This window comes from Sus scrofa, chromosome 6 (genome assembly GCF_054392235.1).
Source record: "Sus scrofa isolate SSC_HxYL_T2T_F1_AM1 chromosome 6, Sscrofa_HxYL_maternal_Yorkshire_Landrace_v2.0, whole genome shotgun sequence".
In the NCBI taxonomy this organism is placed as follows: domain Eukaryota; kingdom Metazoa; phylum Chordata; class Mammalia; order Artiodactyla; family Suidae; genus Sus; species Sus scrofa.
In genome coordinates, this window is record NC_139388.1 from 45,635,000 (window position 1) to 45,655,161 (window position 20,162).

General features: G+C 42.9%; 1 long non-coding RNA gene across 1 annotated transcript; it reads right to left on the bottom strand.

Annotated features, from left to right (window-relative positions):
* Positions 1-994: 994 nt before the first annotated feature.
* On the bottom strand, positions 995-13,686 carry LOC110260974 (uncharacterized). The gene is made up of 3 exons (XR_002344622.2): positions 13,503-13,686; positions 5,846-5,943; positions 995-4,293 (listed from the first exon to the last, which is right to left on the bottom strand). It is a non-coding gene; the product is annotated as an uncharacterized LOC110260974 (long non-coding RNA).
* Between the last annotated feature and the right edge of the window lie 6,476 nt (positions 13,687-20,162).

Here is a 20,162-nt window from a genome sequence, read left to right on the forward strand (position 1 = left end):
TCCGGCAACACCAGAGCTGAGCTGCGTCTGCGATCCATGCCACAGCTCACGGCAACGCCAGATCCTTAACCCACTGAGCGAGAACAGGGATTGAACCTGCAACCTCATGGTTCCTAGTCAGATTTGTTTACGCTGCACCATGATGGGAACTCCTGGATTACTTTTTTTGTTAATTTCTTTGTCTTTTTTTTTTTTTTTTTTTTTTTTTTAGGGCTGCACCTGTGCCATGTGGGAGTTCTTAGGCTAGGGGTCTAATGGGAGCTATAGCTGCTGGCCCACACCACAGCCACAGCAACGGCAGATCCTTAACCCACTGAGTGAGGCCAGGGACGGAACCTGCGTCCTCATGGATACCACTCAGGTTCATTACTGCTGAGCTGCAGTGGAAACGCCCAGCTTGGATTACTTATTAAGAGACGATTATTCCTATTATGTCTGTCACAGATGAATGACTACGTACTGCCTTTGATTTAGGGGCTTAAAGTTCTCCACTGAGTGTCACAAATCCCCCATTACACCCCTGGGGCTGGGCTTTGCATTTGGAGTGGGCAGAGGCAAATGGTACCCTCTGCACAGCCAGCTGCTTCCCCGTGGACCTGGCAGCGGGATAAGGTTACATCAGCCTTACTTCTGGTAAAGGCAGAGGATGCATTAATGAAACGTTCTTGACAGATGCCCTGATGGGAGGGAAGGATTCAAGCTACTGAAACCGACAGAACCTTCCAGAGCAACATCCTCGGAAGTGAGTGCCCTCCACCCAGGCCATGTGGATGTCCCACGAGAAGGCCTTTGGAGATCACAGTCTGCAAATGTCTCACTTATTGCAGGGAAAGCAGACTTCAGAGAGGGAATGGATGTGGCCACAGACCAGGGCTAAAGCCCCGAAACTTCCCGTTATGCAGAAAACATGCCCTAAGTCCAAGAGTCAGGAAAGATCCTTCCATACAAATGCCCCCAGACCTCTTTCTGTCTTCCTGCCCCTCCCCAACGATGCCTTTTATTTTCATTTTTTTTTATTTTCTTTTGTCTTTTTAGGGCCTTTTTTGTCTTTTTTCTGCGACCTACACCACAGCTGACAGCAACGCCAGATCCTTAACCCACTGAGCGAGGCCAGGGATCGAACCTGCATCCTCATGGATACTAGTCAGATTCGTTTCCATTGAGCCATGATGGCAACTCCCAACGATGCCTTTTATGTATAAGCTGAAGAGCTCAGAAATATCTTGCCAGCTCACTGCGCCAGGTTGAGACCTCCGGACTCATGGCCACCCCGAAAGTCAAGATGGTAACTAGGTAAGTGGACCCCACATTCCTCAAGTGTGATGGCACCGGAAATCCCATCTTAGACCTTTGCCTGTTGACTCCGTCATGCCCTTTTTAAAATGCAAACCACCCAACAAAAGCCATTAACTCTCCAGCATAAGTGAGTTTTCAATCCTCTTCATAGAATGTGTTTTAAAACACGAAGCTAAAGGCCACTAAGAGTCAGCCCCTGGTTGGGGAGTGGAATCCTGAGACTGTCCTGGAGGAGCAACTGGTCACCAGGGAAGACTCGTAGGCCACCCGCAGAGGGAAGAGGGCAGGCAAGGAGAGGATGGGGCACAAGTGTCTCCAGGGGATGTGGCCGAGGACAAGGAGAAAGGCAACTGGAGGCTGGAGAAGCATCCTGTGCTGTTTCCAGCAGCCTCATCATTCTGTACCGATCTCCTCATTCTGTACCAGAGCTTTGGTACAACTGAAAATCAAGCAGATTTGCAAATTACCGGTAAAAAATAAACACAGTCAGAAAACATTACATTGAAGTGGAAAATAATAAAAACCAACCAGAGATTCCCACTCTGGTGCAGTGGGTGAAGCGTCTGACTGTGGTGACTCAGGTCGCTGTGGAGGTGTGGGTTCAATCCCCAACCTGGCTCAGAGGGTTAAAGGATCCAGCATTGCGGCAACCATGGCACGGGTTGCAGCTGCAGCTCGGATTCAACTCCTGGCCTGGGAACTTCCATATGCCATGGGTGCATCAATAAATAGAAAAAAAAAATCAATGATATTTAGATGCAAACTATTACATGTAGAGCGGATAAGCAATGGGGTCCTCCTGCACAGCACAGGAAACTATGTTCAATTTCTTGTGGTGGAACACGACAGAAGATTCTATGAGAAAAAAATGGGTACAAATGCATAGGACGAGGTCACTTTGCTGTGCAGCAGAAATTGATAGACCATGGTCAATCAGCTATACTTTTATTAAAAAATAAAAATAACAACTATGAATTTAGCAGGATGCATGTGTCCTGCTCTAAAGCATAAGGCTATTCATGGTGTCCAGGTGGCGGTAAGGACCCCTGAGCGTGTTGCGTTGTGTCAACAGGTCCACCTTATTACAGGCTCTGGAAGGTCCCCCTCCCTGTATGGTGCCTTGTGTGCCATGTGACCCGTCTGTGGAGAGGAAATAGCCTGATGTATCAGGTCTCGCTCAGTAATTCTTATTCGTTCCCCACCACTGGGATTGCACTTCTTTGGTAAACTGACCAAGCCATCAACTCAGATATGGGCTCGGACATCACACAACAGCGCTCAGAGCGGGTTAGGTAGTTTGTGTGAACATAACTCATTACACAGTTCACACGTAATAGATGCTATGATCCAGGAGTTAAAAGCCAAAATGGGGGAGATCAGTCCGAAGCTCCCCTTGAACACCTGCCTTGACCTCATCTCATCCAGGCGCCACCGCATCAGGACGGGAGGCAGATGGTGGCGGGGTATATGCAGGGATTCTGGAGCCCAGTGATCTGGGGCTGAGTCCTCACTCTGCGGTTTCTGCTGTGTGAGCTTGGGCCAGTGGCTTCCCCTCTCTGTGCTTTAATTTCCCTCCTTTGTCCCCTAAAGATCAGAAGGGTAAGTCCCCTCTAGGATTGTTGGGAGTATGTTAATATGTTAAGTAGGTATGTTAATATATGCAAAATACTTAGAACTGTGCCTGGCATGATGTTAGCACTGTATAATATTAACAAGCATATTCTTAGGTTGACGTGGATCTTTCTAGATCATTTGTACACATTTATTCACTTGTAAATATATTCAGTATGTTTTGTTGGGTTAAGAAATTAAGAGGAAAACATACTCGAGGAATCATTTTGCAACTAGCTTTGACTCTAAATAATCCATGAGCCTCAATATTTCTTCCTCTGCACATCCCCTCTTCCACCAGCCAGCAGGATCCTGAGCAGCATGTATAGACCTTCTGAACCGGGAGCAACTCCTCCCATGAAGCCTCCGTTCTTGGTCGGCTCTGGTCCAGCCTTCAGAGCAAAGGTCCTATATGCTGATTTGGTCCTGCTTAGGCCTCCAGGTGCCCACAAAATGGCCCCAGTGCCAGGCACCGAAATCACCTCAGTTGAAGTTCATTTCAAATGCACTAACGGGAGTGTCCATCGTGGCTCAGTGGTTAACGAATCCGACTAGGAACCATGAGGTTTCGGGTTCAATCCCTGGCCTCGCCCAGTGGGTTAAGGATCTGGGGTTGCCGTGGCTGTGGTGTAGGCCAGCAGCTACAGCTCCGATTCAACCCCTAGCCTGGGAACCTCCATATGCCAAGGGTGCAGCCCTAGAAAAGACAAAAAGACAAAACAAACAAACAAACAATCAAATGCACTAAGGCACAGAACATTCTGGAGGAGACCTAGCTCATTGCTGAGTGTCTGCACGCATCTATGTGCATTATGTGTGTGTGCACATGTGTGTGCCAAGGATCACTGGAATTGCTCTAGCTCCTGTATCAGGGCGTGCGGACTGTGTACGTGGGAGCAGAGCCACCTACAGTAGTGACCGCTCCAGATTTTGATATAAAAATATCCCTGGCTATTGGCAAACACCTCTGCCATTTAACACCTCTTGCCTTCGGCTCCTCACCTTACCTGACGATGTTACACGGCCACAGACAAAAGGTCGGGGGAATGTCAGGGAATCTGGGATGATGCACCCGGCCAGCAGCTCAGCGCTGCCCCAGAGAAGATGGAGCAGAAAGAATGGCAGCCAGCATTTAGCTCTGCACTTAGCTGCTTCTCATTAACGAGCTCTCTCGTGGAAGTCTTCGCAGCAACTCTCTGGCTTCCAGGCTTTGTCATCCCACCCACGGCAACCTCTGTTAGTCAATAATAACAGCTTATTTAAAAATAGCAGCATCAACTTGTTTGCACGGTTATTATCGGTGCCTGGCTTCTATCCCCGGAAGACTTGGGAAAGGTGTGCGACCTGCTTCCTCCGGAGCTTCTCTCGCTGAACCTGCTTCCAGATCTGGGGAAAAGACAGGCACGTCTTTAGCAAACACTCACAGCGTAATTGCCAGGCAGTTATGGTCGACGATGGTAAAATACAGCAGTTGGCAGTACGGTGGGTTCATTAGTCAATAAAGCATCGCCGCGCGTTTTATTGAATTGTAACCCTATTTTGCCCTGATGCGGACCTGGTGGGGCTTCCTCCTCCTTATAAATCTGAGTGATTCATTTAGCATTCAAAGTCGGGGAAAAGGAGGATTTGGTCCAGTTCCAGCACCACCCTGCTCCATTAGCTATGCCTGTTATTATCTGCCTTTGCCCCCACCCGCACTCTTGTCAGTGGGGACATTTTGATAAAAGCTCACGCTGGAAATAAATCAGGGAGTGAATGGCCAACAGCTTTCCTATTGGCCACTCCACTCGTTTATGTATAAGCTGATTCTGCTCCCTCGATATCCCTGGAAGGGCCCAAACCTGGTAAGGAGGCCGAGCAGGCAATCTCCCAGCTGCCCTGTGTCCAGCCAGCCAACGGGCCAATATATAGAAGCGTCTCATTTTTTCAACATCTGAGTCAAAATTAAATTGGACACCATCTAATTAATGTTAGAACACTGAAGAGCACACCCTTGTTGAGGCTGCTTATTTAGGGACTGAAATTTAGCACACAACCCCCCCCCCCAACTCATATTTCCACCTCCAAAGTCAGTGGGATATTAAAAGCCAAAATAACAATCGGGTGTAAGTCAGTATTCTTCATTTCATGTCTGCTCAGAGTATCACCAGTAATTTTCTAATTTAAAAAATCATATCCTCTTCGTAAGCGACATTCTCATATGGGCTGGTGCTGGATCATCTGAGTGGGAGGGCGGGCTTAAGAATTGTAAGGAGTGATACACAGAAAAAAAGTGGTGCTCAAATATTATGAAAATATGACTACTGATGAAAAACATCCCTTTTGCTTTTAGGAAATGTTGTTTTTAAAATGTAGGAAATGTGAAACTGAGATCAGGGATCCCTTATCTGCTATTAAAAAAAAAATAGAAAATAGGAGGAAAATACTAAAAATAAAGGCACACCCAAAGAAGAAGAAGAAGGCTGGAAGGCTAAGGAATTTCAAAAACCCAGCATCAAGGGCGTGCTTTGGCCAAGCAGGAGGACATTGAATATTTCTTTTTTATCTGTTCCTGGTCAGAGAGCCCCGGAGCATCTGGTCATTTCCAGGACTTTGACACAGAACCCCACGACTGCCTTTTGGGGTGCTGTTTGGCTTTGGGGCTCCATTAACCACACGTTGCTCCCTCAGAGGGGCCTTTCAGGCTGGTCCCATCCTGTTCAGGGCTCTGCCCTCTGCAGAAGCAGCCACACAGCATCTGTGGAGAAGCATCAGCTAAGGGCCCTACAGATGCACTGTTTGTTTCAGAAGGTTCTCCTGTTTTCCAGACAGCTGACAGTTCAGCAAAGTGAATTAGGAACTTACACGGGCAAAGGACAGAAGCGATTTTTTTTTTTTTCCCTAGCCCACGAGTGCCATAAGAAAAGCTCTTTCAGTAACAGGAGAGTCCCATCCTCACCTTTTAGAGCAGGTGGTCAAGGAAAAGCCTGCCAGGATGAGGCTGTGGGTTTTAAGAGGTCCAAACAAAGCTGGCATGGCCACGCACACCGGAGGCACCTGGAGACAAAGCAGTGTGGACCTGACTGCAGTTTCAGCTGTTAATTTCTGGAAAGCGGTGTCTGTTGTCCTGCCGGCTGGACCTCAAGAAGCAAGCCCTGTGTCCAGGCAAGAGCACACAGCTTTTTGCCCCTCTTTCTCTCGGCTTCTGCCACCTGCAGCCCTCATGCCCATAACTAAAGAACAAGTTCATAATTTCATTGGAAAGGATCGGTTGGCAAATGCTCATTAAACAATTGGGTCTTTGCAAATGCTATCTTTAGATTTTTTTTTTAATTGACCTATTATTTTGCTGGCTCTGGCTGCCAGAACCCCCACCGCACGCAAGGAGATGCTCGCTACCTGGACTTTCTTTGATGAATAGTTTTAATTAAAAAATTCTGTACCATAAGTATTTTAATGTTACAAACATACCAAAGGTATGCAGTCATAAATTTAAGAACACATTTAAATTAATCTATAAATATGCCGCAAAATTGACAGAGTATATTTAAGCAGGAGGACGTGGCATAGATAGCTAATGATGACAATTAAGAATTGTGTACAATAAATGAAAATCAATATTCAGAACAGTTTGGAAAAGGAGAAAAAGAGAGGAACTAAAACCACACGTAGGTTGTCTGAGGGGGGAAAAAATGAGTTGCTGTTTGTATCCTGAAATGCCTGCCACAATGAAGGAAGGGTCGCTGGTAGCATTCTTTTCTCATTGTCATGGATCATAAAAACTCCTGGGGCCCTGCTGGGGTGACAAGAGGGACCTGCCTGGACCCACTGGTCTGGGAGGAGGATTGCTCTGTTTTAAACCCCTAAATAACATCTGTACCTTGCCAGTTAAATAGCTGAAAGGAAACCATCAAAGGGTCCTGGATGCTGAAACATGGACACAAATTGTTTGCCCTTAATGATCTGTTTTCTGCCTTTTAAGCTCCATGACAGTTTGCGTGTGTTGGGGGGGCTCATATCTTAGGAGGCTTCTGGGGTCCTTGGCCAGCTACTGCCCGAGCTGTGGGTACCCCGTTCCCCTCCACTCGATGGGGCAAAACCGGCTCAGGGCCTCTGTCGAAATTGCCATCTGCAAAGCGATGTGTGCGCCGCTCTCACTAATTCACAGAGCACTTTGCTCAGCCAAACCAGAAGCTGTGCACTAACCTCCATTACTACATTCATATTAAAAGACAACTCTGCGTCTTTCAATCATGTATTTCCCTCTAATTAAGGCATATTCACTTTTTTCCCCTAATTAGGTATTCTTTGTTGCATAATGTTTGCTCTAATCTTTTGGAATCTTTCTCAATATCCAGTCATTACAGGCTCCCCTCGAATTCAACCAAAGCATGTTATTTTTTCTGCTAATTATATCCTCATTTACAGATTGGCGCCTCTTCTGATTGGCTCTGTGCACCAGTTGCTGTGACTTCATTAGTTGTGTCTCCTGACCCTGTTATTTCTCGTGACAGGACTTGCTCCGCAAGTCCTGTGGCTCCAGATCCCTGGGTCACTTCTTGCCAGGGTTGAAATAGTGTCAAACACAGGGGGGTTTAGAGTGCCGGAATCACTAGTGCCATTGATAATTACTACACACAGCCACCGTACAAATTACCGCTGTGGCTGGGCCCTCCTTTCCTCTTTTTTTTTTTTTTTTTTTTTAAATGAGTGTTTTAAAGGTGTCATTAACAGGTTAGTTTCATTTTAAAAAAAGCGCCTGATAGGAAAAAAAAAAAAAAAAAAAAAAGCAGTGTGTCTCCCTGCTAAGGCTCCCAAAGAAACCCTCTTTCAGGTACCAAATCTCTTAACCTTTGGTTTTTGGCTGGAACTGCAGCTATGTGAGCAGGGAACTCAGGCTTCAACTCAAGAATTGCTCATCTCAAAAAAAAAAAAAAAAAAATCTGAATTTTAAAATCTCTCAAGTGATGCTGATAGCATTTTCTAATTCCAGGCAGACACAAATAAAATAACCAAAAAACAAGCAAATTGAAAAATAGAAATAATTATATAAAACTACAACACACGGATACAGATGGTGGTTGTTTGAAAAAGCAAAATGAAGCTCTCTGGGCAACCAAAAAAAAAAAAAAAAAAGAGTTTGACTGATTAGACAAGATATGTATATTAAGAGATAATTAAAACGAATGAATTACATTTGCGTACCAATCAATGCTATCTTTTTAATAAGCAGAGTAGAGTAATGGGATGTGAAAATGTGGGGGTTCCCAGGGCCCAGTGTGTTGTGATCCCCACTTTTAAATTCTAGGCCATCGGAATAACCCAGTTTCCTGGAATCAGAGACTCAGGAAGAATCAAGCCCACAGAGTTTAAATGCAAGTTAGTTAATATGAAAAATGCTGTATCTAGTTGTTTGCAAAATTACTTTTGTTGATTAAAAGGCTCTTCAGAACTTCCGGCTGGTGAAAGGGTTTTAAATTGTCTAATGCTGATTGTGATTGCTATGCAGAAAAAAGGCAGTGCAAAGCAAACCATTATATCACTGAATCTTTGTTAAGCAGGCCTTGAAAGTGTCTGACAGCATAATTAATCTTGTGATATGAACAAAGAAACCAACTCAATAGTATTGAAGATGCTTATTAAAAATACTAAATACCTTTTTCCACTTAAAAACCTTTTGAAACAGTGTGGGAAGAAGCATTACCTTTTTGTTTTTGCAGCATTTTCAAGTAAAATTGATACGAGGGTCTACCGCGCAGCAGCAGCAGCAGCAGCAAAACCGTAAAGTGGACAACAATAAGAATGCGTTTAAAAAAAAATAAAAGCCCTCATCCCGACCAAGGATGCTGGCTGGGCTCACCACCCTGGCAGCCGCAGGTTCTGACACTGCCCCCCCATCCCCAGGCAGCAATGCCACTTGCCAAAGTTGAAGCAGAATGAATGGTTGACGAACCCCCCTTTGGTAACAAAAACCTACAAAATGTGGAGCCTTCCTGAAAATTGTTCTTTTTTATTTTTTTTTCCTAAGGTATGTCAAGTAAGGGTTGTATATACAACCTTTATGATTCCAAAGAACTTTGGAGGCAAGAGATATATTTCGTTTAATTGTGGGTTTTTTGTTGTTATTGTTGTTTGGGCAGAATTTGGGGTGCAGTTATCAGGGTTCCCTGGGTCCCCAGGGGGAATTCAGCCCTGTCTACATCCTGGGGAAATGACCCAAGAAGGCCCCAAGGAGCCACCAGCAATATTTCTTACTTTTGTCGGTGAGACAATGGTGCAGTCACTGGCTTGCCTATGGGGAGGGGCAGGGGCCTTGGTGAGCAGGGTGATGGGGAGAGGGCTTCCTCTTTTTGGCTGGAATGTCTACCTGGAATGATGACTAAAGAGAGCACAGATATGTGACACTTTGCCGTTGGCAATTGCTGGGGAACTAACAACAACATAATTTCAGTGTCTACAGTAATAAGCATTTATTGAGCTCATATATTTGTGGAATGACCTGGGGGTTGGTTGACCTTGACTGGGCAGTTCTCCTGACCTTGGCTGGATTGGTTCTGCTCCTGCAACTGCAAGTCAGTTGGACTCAACTGACCTGGGCTGAACGGGGGTGACTTGGCTCATCCCCCCTGGTCCAAGCTTGTTCTGATGATGATGACAGTAGAAGTCCAAGAGAGCAATGAAAACATGGGAAGGGTCCCAAGGCATAGGCTTGTAACTGGGAGTTAATGCCATGGAGTGCCAGGACGTAGTTACTGGGAGAGAAAGCTTTGCAAAGGGAGGCAGGGAATGGACTGAAGAAGCTGCCTTAATGCATTTGTATTTAGCATGCTTACATCCTGCACTTTTTGGTTAAAGAAAATATTAACATCTAGTTATAGCTCAAACTCTTTTGCAAAGTAACAATGGAAGGTGATTTCTTTTCCTTAGTTTTGAGGAAAATAAATTGGAATGAACTTTTAGTTTTCTAAGATATATGCACCCGTATGTTCACTGCGGCACTATTCACAATAGCCAAGACATGGAAACAACCTAAATGTCCACTGACAGGTGAATGGATTAAGAAGATGTGGTATATATACACAATGGAAGAGTACTCAGCCATAGAAAAGAACAAAATAAGGCCATTTGCAGCAACATGGATGGAACCAGAGCCTCATACGAAATGAAGTAAGTCAGCAAGAGAAAGACAAATACCATATGATATCACTTATATCTGGAATCTAATACACAGCACAAATTAGCCTTTCACCGAAAAGAAACTCACGGACTTGGAGAACAGATTTGTGGTTGCCAAGGGGGAAGGGGAGGGAGTGGGATGGATAGGGAATCTGGGGTTAATAGAGGCAAACTATTGCCTTTGGAGTGGATAAGCAATGAGATCCTGCTGTAGAGCACTGGGAACTGTATCTAGTCACTTATGATGGAGCAAGATAATGTGAGAAAAAGAATGTATATGTTTATGTGTGACTGGGTCACTTTCTGTACAGTAGAGAATTGACAGAACACAGTAAACCAACTATAATGGAAAAAATAAAAATCATTAAAAAAGTTTTAGTTTTCCATGATGCTGGTAATCAGAAGAGTCACCACGTGTAGTAAGACTACATGTGGGATTAGTTTAAATCCTGATCATTTGCAGTTGATATGTTCCTCTACCAAACAAACACATAAAAAGAAAAATTCAAAATCAACAGAGGAGCTCTCTTCATTAATAAGAAAGTGTAGCAAGATAGCTGGATAGAACACCAAACTGCAAAAATCAATAGCATTCATTTTACTAACTGTAACCAATCAGGAAGTGTAATTTAAAAAAATAAAATATCACTCACAATGGTAACAACACATAGCATTTATGGACATAATACTTCCAAAATTCTGAGCATATCATTATAATATTACAAACATGGTCACAGGATAAGCATGCCAATTCTCCTGTATGTAATCTGTAAATTTCTTTCAACCCAAATGTTAAAACGTTTATGATATTAATTTTGGATGTAGTAAATGCAGTTGGATTTTTGAGAACGTTGAAAAATTTGCTTTAAAATTTAAATTTACTTTAAAATTAAAATTCAGTGAAATAAAGATATAAAATAGCTAATTCTCTAATAAAAGAGGAGATTAGAGACATATTATACTAAATATAAAGCCATATTGCAAAGTCATGGCAGTATAGATTAGTGTGGAATTGGCACACTAAAGAATAAACAGACCTCTGGACAGAGAGCATCGCAGATCTAAGGAGAGAGGCTAAATGTATTAGTAGGTGGTTTTGAGAAAATCAGATCACTCCACAGAGAAACAGCACAGAAGAGCTCTTATATCAAAAGGTAAGGTGTAAATATGAATAATAAAAAAAAATAAGTATTAGAAGAAAATATAATATTGCTGTGATGTAGGGAGAGAGAGTAGTTTCTTAGAATTTTAAAAACTCAAAAGACAGGCAATGATATCGGACAAATGGGCTCATTTCAAAATGAAGGTTTTTGGTTCTCTGCAGAATGCCTCAGATAAGTTAAAAAACCAAGGACAGATTAGGAGAAAATTTGGGGATAGTTTAAACTGAGAAAGGATGAATATCTAGATAGAAACCCAAATAGAAAATGGTCAAATTCTATGTGCAGGCGATTTACAGAAAAGGAAGCTCCAAAAAAAAAAAAGGATAAGTACAGAAAGGGGGGCTGAAAATCATTAGTCATGGGAGACATGCAAATTCAAACAAAAAGATACAATTTTATACCTAACGAATTTACAAAAATTGGACTGCTAGGAAATCTCCCAGTGTTTGCTGGGATGAGGGCACACCAGACACAAACGCAGTTCTGATGCATCCAGGACTCCTTCTTTGTGCTAAATGCACAGGCTATTCAAGGCACAGGTCTGTTTCCTGACAAACAGATGCTGAGAGTGAGCAGTGCATGCAGGGAGTTTCCTGGACAGCATGCTCAGTATCAACATCCAGGGGCGTGAAATTGCATTCCAGTTCAACTATCACATGGTTCTACAGGGAGCTCTGGAGCTGGGATGGCCCTAGACCTTGAATGAGGCAGCTCTCTTCATCCCCTGGGGAGGGACTCAGTGGAAAGGGAAGCCAACACTCCCAGCAGCTGGGGCTCCCTTGGTCCTGAGTAGGCTATCTGGGTGGCCTGCTGCAGCAACCACCATACCCTACAATCCAGGAATCCCACCACTGGACCCCACTTCCAAAGAGCATAACTATGGCTGACACATGGAGGTGGTCGCAATGTTAATTGCGGGGGTGCATGTTGGGACCCTGTATGTCCAGTCCTGGGAAGATCAGCAAAATGTAGAAATGTGAAGGAATTCAAAGCAATGGATTATATGCACACAGAGCAATATGGATGTTAACATTTATGTGAATTAAAATTCACTCACACGGATAACACTAAGCATTTGTCAAGAATGTAGACTAAAGAAGAGAGAGCATTAAACGCACGGCAGTGGTTGTCTACAGGGATAAGGGAACGGGGTTAAAAGCAAATAAGTACATAGACAAATAGGTTTTGGGATTCCCGTCATGGCTCCGTGGTAACAAACCCGACTAGGATCCAAGAGGACTCAGGTTCGATCCCTGGCCTCGCTCAGTGGGTTAAAGATCTGGCATTGCCGTGAGCTGTGGTGTTGGTCGCAGGTGTGGCTCGGTTCTGGCGTTGCTGTGGCTGTGGTGTAGGGCGGCAGCTATAGCTCTGATTTGACCCCTAGCCAGGGAACCTCCATATGCTGCAGGTGTGGCCCTACAAAGACAAAAAATATAAATGTATATAGGTTTTTTGCATGGATGAATGATGAAAATATATTGTAAATTAAGGATTCCAGTGATCTCAACCCTTTGCTCTAGAGTCCTGGAAGAAAAAAATATCCGTGTAGGGTCAGAAATTTCTAATCATTATTTAGGTCAACTTCCAGATCATTCCAACACGTCTTTTGCTTTTTTTTTCCCCACATCCAACCCACATAAGGCCCTCATGGAGTTGGGGTCCAGCTGGTATATCTATTTGCCAGGGAAGTGGGCCTAAGGATTATTTTCCGGCTGCTTTGGACGTCGGTTTTCATACTTGCATTGAGAGTTTGTGAAGGGTGTGAAGACAGAAGTTTAAGTTCTGTCTTCACCCTTTGGGGTTCGTTTGAAGGAAATAAACTCAAGCATGGGCTCTGAAGAGATGCTGCCGGAGGAAAGCAGGCACGGGGAAGATCAGGAGTTAGGAGGGGCCGTGGCTCCAGCAGGGAGGGAAGGCATTCCTGGAGCAAACCCGAGTGAAAAGGGCAGCCTTACAATGAGGAGGAGAAACAACATTCAAGAAATGTACAAGTATTTTTAAACTGTGAAACTGCCAAAGAGAATTTGAGGCAGAATGTATACAGTCCACATGGAGAAGTGTTTTTTTATAGAAAAATCCAGTTTCTAGGATATTCTTATCACAGGATTGGGAAGCAGGAAATAAATTCAGAACAATGGCTTTGTGGAACTCTTAATGCCAAGAGCCTCCAAGCCTCCCACCTCAAAGTCTAGGCTCTTGGAAGTCAGAAAAGACAGACAAGAAGATCTGGGAGCAGTCTGGGCTCTAGGCCTCATGGCCACAGCCCTGTTCTCTTACCTCTAATGAGTCCTGCGTCTCTTTGCATCTCAGCTTGCCCATCTGTCATAGGAAAAGGTCAACTCTTTTCTTTCTGAGCTTGATGTAAGAGAGTGAGGTAAGAAGATGCTGAGAAAAATCGCTGCTTCGGCTGTCAGGGAGACGCCGCAAAACAGTCAAGACCGCAAAACAAGTCTAAGCAACTCGTAGGATTCTTTGCTGAAGAGGAGGAGGAGGAGAAGGAGGACGGGAATGGGACCGGGAGGAAAAGAAAAAGCATCATTTACGTAGAGTGTCTGGTACTGTTTGCCTCTCCTCGGTTTGTTTTAGTGTAAGAATTTCACTACCGTCGTGCACGTCTAGGGTTTTAAAATAAATACATATATATTTAAAAACTTCTGCGGCTTCAGCGCCACTCAGCTACAGCTTCTGCTGGTCAGCCAATGTCGCAACAATTTATTCCAACCCTGGTTAAAAAAAAAAAAAAATGCTTCTCTTGGACTTATCGAAAACTGGCATATTTGCACATGGGCATACAACTGAATGATGTAAGGGATTTTTTTTTTTTTTTTTTTTAGGGCCACACTCGCAGCATATGGAATTCCCAGGCTAGGGGTAGAATGGGAGCTACAGCTGCCAGCCTACACCACAGCCACAGCCACAAGCCACCTATGCGATTTATACCACAGTTCACGGCAACGCCAGATCCTTAACCCAATGAGCAAGGCCAGGGATCGAACCCGCAACCTCATGGTTCCTAGCTGGATTCGTTTCCGCTGCGCCACCACGGGAACTCCTGATTTAAAGGATTTTTAAGGACAGTTTGGAAAAGCCTTTTTTGGTTTTATTTACGTGCATTATTGAGAACACGGCATTATAATTGCCCCGGCATTTGAGGGCTTCTGATATTTGAGCTCTTCCTCACGCTTATGAGACAGAGCCTGCCTACCTCCATAGAGGTTGAAATGACAAGATATTTTTCTAACTTCCTTTACAAATGCAACACAATGGGGGGTGAGTCTTTGGATGAAACCTCAATGAAACAATGAAGTGGGGACTGTGTGAAATTCTAGGGAGAGTGGTGGAAGCGTGTGTCCACATCTTATTCCCTGAGGACCAATAGAGAACTGACCCCAGGAGGGATGGATGCGTGGGGTCTGAGGAGTAGGTGGTATTGGCCATAAGGTCTGGGCTCAGCTGTTGTGACCATGGTGCTTCTGTGGAGTGACTGGGCATATCCTTTCCAGTTGTACAATTCCTAAAACTGGCTCTAGACGCTGACTGGGTATACGGTTTTCTCAAAATCCTTCTGGTAAATTTTTTTTTTGGTCTTTTTAGGGTCCCACTTGCGGTGTATGGAGGTTCCCGGGCTGGGGGTGAATCAGAGCTATAGCTGCCGGCCTACACCACAGCCACAGCAACGGGGGATCCAAGCCCTATCTGCAACCTATATCACAGATCACGGAAATGCCGGATCCTTAACTCACTGAGCCAGGCCAGGGATCGAACCTGCATCCTCATGGTTCCTAGTCAGATTCATTTCCACTGAGCCATGACAGAAACTCCCAGTATGTTTTTTTGTTGTTGTTGGTTTTTTTGTTTTGGTTTGGTTTGGTTTGGTTTTGGTCTTAAAATAGTCTGCTATTACTTCTGATGCTTGGGGATAAGAATCCTGATGGGGACCCTAGGACTTAATTCCCATGCAAGATGCAATACTACTTTTCTAAATGCTTGATTTAATTCTCCAGTGAAGCCCTCTGGACTTGTAGTTGGCTGAGCGAGAAGTTGTTTAATTCCATTTTTTTTTTTTTCCCTTGAGGTTCATGCATAGAGAATGTTTTCCCTTTTCTATTTCTTCTTGTGTCAATTTTGGCAATTTGTATCATTCAGATGTCTTTGGTTTCTTCAAATTGCTGAAATTATTTACATTAAGTTGGTCATAATATTTTTATTGTTTTTAAAATGTCTCTAGGATTGGTGTGTTGCCCTTGTTTTTATTCTCATTATTTCCTTCTCAGTATTGTCCCTCTGTGGTATCTTCCTTTTTACCTTAGTCATTCTATATAGAAGATTGATTGTTTTTATTCTTCAAAATGTATTTTGTATTTGTTTTTTTTCTTCCCTTTAATTCGACTATTATTTGCTTTATGTACTTTAAAAATACATTTCTAGGGAGTTCCTGTTTTGGTGCAGTGGTTAATGAAGCTGATTAGGGACCATGAGGTTGCAGGCTCAATCCCTGGCCTTGCTCAGTGGGTTGGGGATCCGGCATTGCCGTGAGCTGTGGTGTAGGTTGTAGACGCGGCTCAGATCCCCGCGTTGCTGTGTCTCTGGCATAGGCCAGTATCTACAGCTCCGATTAGACCCCTAGCCTGGGAACCTCCATATGCCGCAGGAGCTGCCCTAGAAAAAGCAAAAAGACGAAGAAAAAAAAAAAAGAGTATATTTCTAGGTACTTGCATGGTTGTTGTGTTTTTTGAAGATGGGAGCATTGTATCCTTAGGAAATGTCTCTACTTCTGGTGTTGATCCTTGCATTAAAGTCTACTATGTCTTCTAATTTAGTCATATGTCAGTTTCCTTAAAATAAGTGTTTGTATGATATACCTTTTTCTATCTCTTTCTTTTAAGCTATTTGTGTCTTTTTTTTTAAGGGCCACACCCACAGCATATGGAGGTTCTCAGGCTAGGGGTTGAATCAGGGCTGTAGCTGCCAGCCTATGCCACAGCCACAGCAATGCCAGATCCAAACCACATCTGTGACCTACACCACAGCTCACGGCAATGCCGGATCCTTAACCCACTGAGCAAGGCCTCACGGATGCTAGTCAGATTCATTTCCACTGAGCCAAGATGGGAACTCCTTTGTCTTTATTTTCAAAGTAGTTTTTCTAGTAGGTAGATATTAATCCTTGATATTCAGGAACAAAAAAAAAAAAATAGAATTCCAAGGGATTCTTGGGGATTTCTTAAATCATGCTGTCCAATATTTGTCACAACACTGTTTTTTGTTTGTTTTGCTAACGAACATATTTTTACATATATTTTTCAATAACATGTGGAAATTATCTCCATGTGAAAAGGGAACATTAACAAAATAACTGCCATGTAAAACTTATAAATTTAAAAAAGAAAAAAGAAAACTAATACCATAAAAATTTAATATCTAAAAGGTATTCTTCTTTACAAAAATCATCATTAAAATATATTTAAAGAATGAATAGAATACCATTTAAGTTTATATTTACCAATTGATGCCCATGGGAAAGATTTTAAAAGATTCATAAATTCAGTTCCTACTATTGCAACTAATGAAATATAATTATTTAATGTCATTTTTTTCAATGCCTTCCTTTGCATTTCTGCTTCCATCAAAAAGACACGATTCAGAGTTCCCTGGTGGCCTAGTTAAGGATCTGGCACTGCTGCTGCTGTGGCTAATGTCACAGCTGTGGTGTGGGTTTGATCCCTGGCCTGGAAACTTCTGCATGGCACAGGAACAGCCAAAAAACAAAAAAACAAACAAACAAAAAAATAAAGAGAGAGATGGTTAAACCTGTAATAAAGTTAATAACTGTGTTCAATAAAAAGGTATCACTCTTTAAAAAGTGCTGAACACACAAAGCATTAATTTATTATTAATGAATTATTAATTATTACTGTATTTTAGAGTATTATTCAGTATTCACATATTCTATTAAATGTGCTTACAAAGAACTATAGCCAATAGTGATTATTAAGCCATTGGAATATGCTAGTGGACATCATGGGATAGTATTCATATAATGTAACATTTAAATCACCTATCAAGTAATGTTAACAGCACTGTAAAGGCTCATGTTCTAAAAATGCCAATTTAAGGATTATTGTGAATTCAAAACTTGTATTTTTTGAAACATCATTCATAGGATTTATGTAAGGTATGCTATGCATATAAACATTAATAATCATATTTGTAAGAATGGTTCACCATTAGTAGAAGACAGGGCCATAATCACAAATTTACAACGTGACAGTAATGCTTGTCTCTTACATACTGGTTCCTGCGAATGTTTACCTTAACCTTAGACTGTGTGTTAGTTAGTTTTCCTCTTGTTTTTGCGTTGACATCAATGGATTCCTTGAAACAAGTAATGTCTCTATATTTATTGTGAGGCTTTCATTTGCACCCCAGATTTATAACTTTCCTATTTTCCCAGTTCCTTGACTGAGATTTATCAGGATCATAATTTGGAGAAGTATTTAAATTTCCTTAATATGCAAGGAAGCAATTCCATATGGAAATATTTATCATGTATTTGAGTCTTGAGTTTTCATCTGATAATCTCTGGCTTTTAATTGGTATGTTAGACCATTTATGTTTAATATAATTATTAACATGGTACGACGTAAGTCTACCATCTTGCTATTTGTTTTCTACTTTCTCCTGTCTTTGCTTCTTTTTTTCTCCTTACCTGTCTTCTTTTGAATCAATTGAGCATTTTTTAGTAATCCATTTTATTTCTACTTTGAGCATGTTAGGTATACTTTTTTAGTCTATTTGTTTTAATTGCTTACGGCTTTATGTTTTTACCTTTTCACAGGTTACTTTCAGATATATGTTATGTATAATATAAAAACTTAGAATAGTATATGTCCACTTTTTTCTTTTCATCTTCCTATCTATGTGGCACTATGATCTTGCTTTTTAATTCAACAGACACTATCAACTACATTGTTATCTATATCTATATTTATGTTTGTGTCTGTGTCTTAATCTATAGCTATACCTATATCTGTTTCTGCATCTTTATACTTAAAAAGATATTATCATTTTTAAAAGATTATTTTATAATTACTCATTTATTTACCATTTCCAGTGCTGTTCATCCCTTTTTATAGATCTGAGTTTCTGTTTGGTGTTATTTTCCTTCTACCCAAAAGGCTTTCTTTAATAATTCTTGTCACCTTTTCACATGCTATTGCTCCCACGTGAAATGCTGGTCCCCCACTTACCTACATGCTCTGTTCCCTCATTCCTATGTCTTTTGCTTGAATGCCATGGTCTGTGTGAAGTCATTTAACCACCTATGTAAAATCATAGTCTCTTGGCCCTTTCAGCACCCCCTATAATCCCTCCTTGCTTTCTTTATCTTAGAGTCCTTAATATCACCTGACCTGCCTGATAATTTTCTTTTTAACCTACCTCCCTCCAGTTAGCATATGAGCTTCATGAGAACAGGGAATTTCATATATTTTGTTCACTGATGCACCTTCAGTATCTAGCGACACTAGTGATAAACCTATCATTAGTGCCTATAACAGTGCCTAGCACATGACAGATGATCAATAATTATTTCTCGAATGCATGCATGAGGCTTCTCTCAGGCCCCTACAAGCAGCAGAGATGCCCTTCTCAACTCTTAGCCTGACTCTACTCTCCGTGTATATTAGTCCTACTCCAGGACTCATCACCTTGTTCTAACCAGACGGTTAACTTATTCAGTGGCCCATCCCATCCAATGACGTGATCTAACAACTGGACCTGGACGGAATGGGTTCTGTCAGCTCAGTCTCACATTTTCTGAAAACTGCCTCAGAGCCAGTGTCTCTTGCAGGCAGGCAGTGAGAATACAGAAGGAAGAGGAGGCTGATCCTGGCTCAGGATGCTTGAGGGCCTCTAGTCGGGAGTGTGATTAATTCACCCAGAATCACAAGGCTGGCTGATGCCACAGAGGCAGGAGCAAGGGTTGAAGCTGGTGTTTGTGTGGAGGAGGCCAGTGGGATTACTGGGGGAGTCTTCCCAGAGGTGGTGACAAGCAAACTGGGCTTTGACAAAAGCAAATGAGAAATTCAGGACAAATCTATATAAGGACAAATCTAAAGTGGAATAGCTGGACAATTAAAAACAAAAGCAAAAACCTGCGGGGCCCCAGATTACTTCTCACTGGCCCAGAGCCTGGTCGAGAGGCTTCTATGACTGTTAGGTTCCTCCAGCCCCTCTAGACACCATCTCATGCTCTGCTCAGACACAGGTGCTTGAACCAGGGGACTCTCTGCAATGCCAGGACCTGCCCTCACTACACAGGTAGCACCTGTCCTAAGAGGAAAACTCTTCCCGCTGATGGAAAGAGCTCACCTGTCTTCTGCAGAGGTGAGCAGTTCAGAACCAGTATACCAAACTCCCAATATCAGAGTTCCAACAGCTGGGCAATTGCCAAGGCTTTGTACTCTCAGCATAGCCACCGCCAACATGTTGGGACCCAGAGATGCTCCAGCTGAAGCTCTTGATGTGACCAAGACAAGGCTGCCAAGGACTGGCACGACTTTAGGATCTGGGGGAAAGAATCCTTCTCCAGCTCCACTTTGGGGATCTCCCTCTGTCAGTGAAATAGTTCTCCATTTTTTTTTTTTAGGGCTGCAGCCGCAGCATATGGAAGTTCCCAGGCTAGGGGTTAAATCGGACATGCAGCTGCCTGCCTACACCACAGCCACAGCAACGTGGAATGTGAGCCGTGTCTGTGACCTACACCACATTTCATGGCAATGCCAGGTCTCCAACCCACTGAGTGAGGCCAGGGATTGAATCTGCATACTCATGGATACTATTCAGGTTTGTTTTTGCTGTGCCACAACGGGAACTCCTGAAACCAAATGTTTGCGTCAGTTGCCACCTTTGTGGGTCTCAAAACACCTCCCCCCA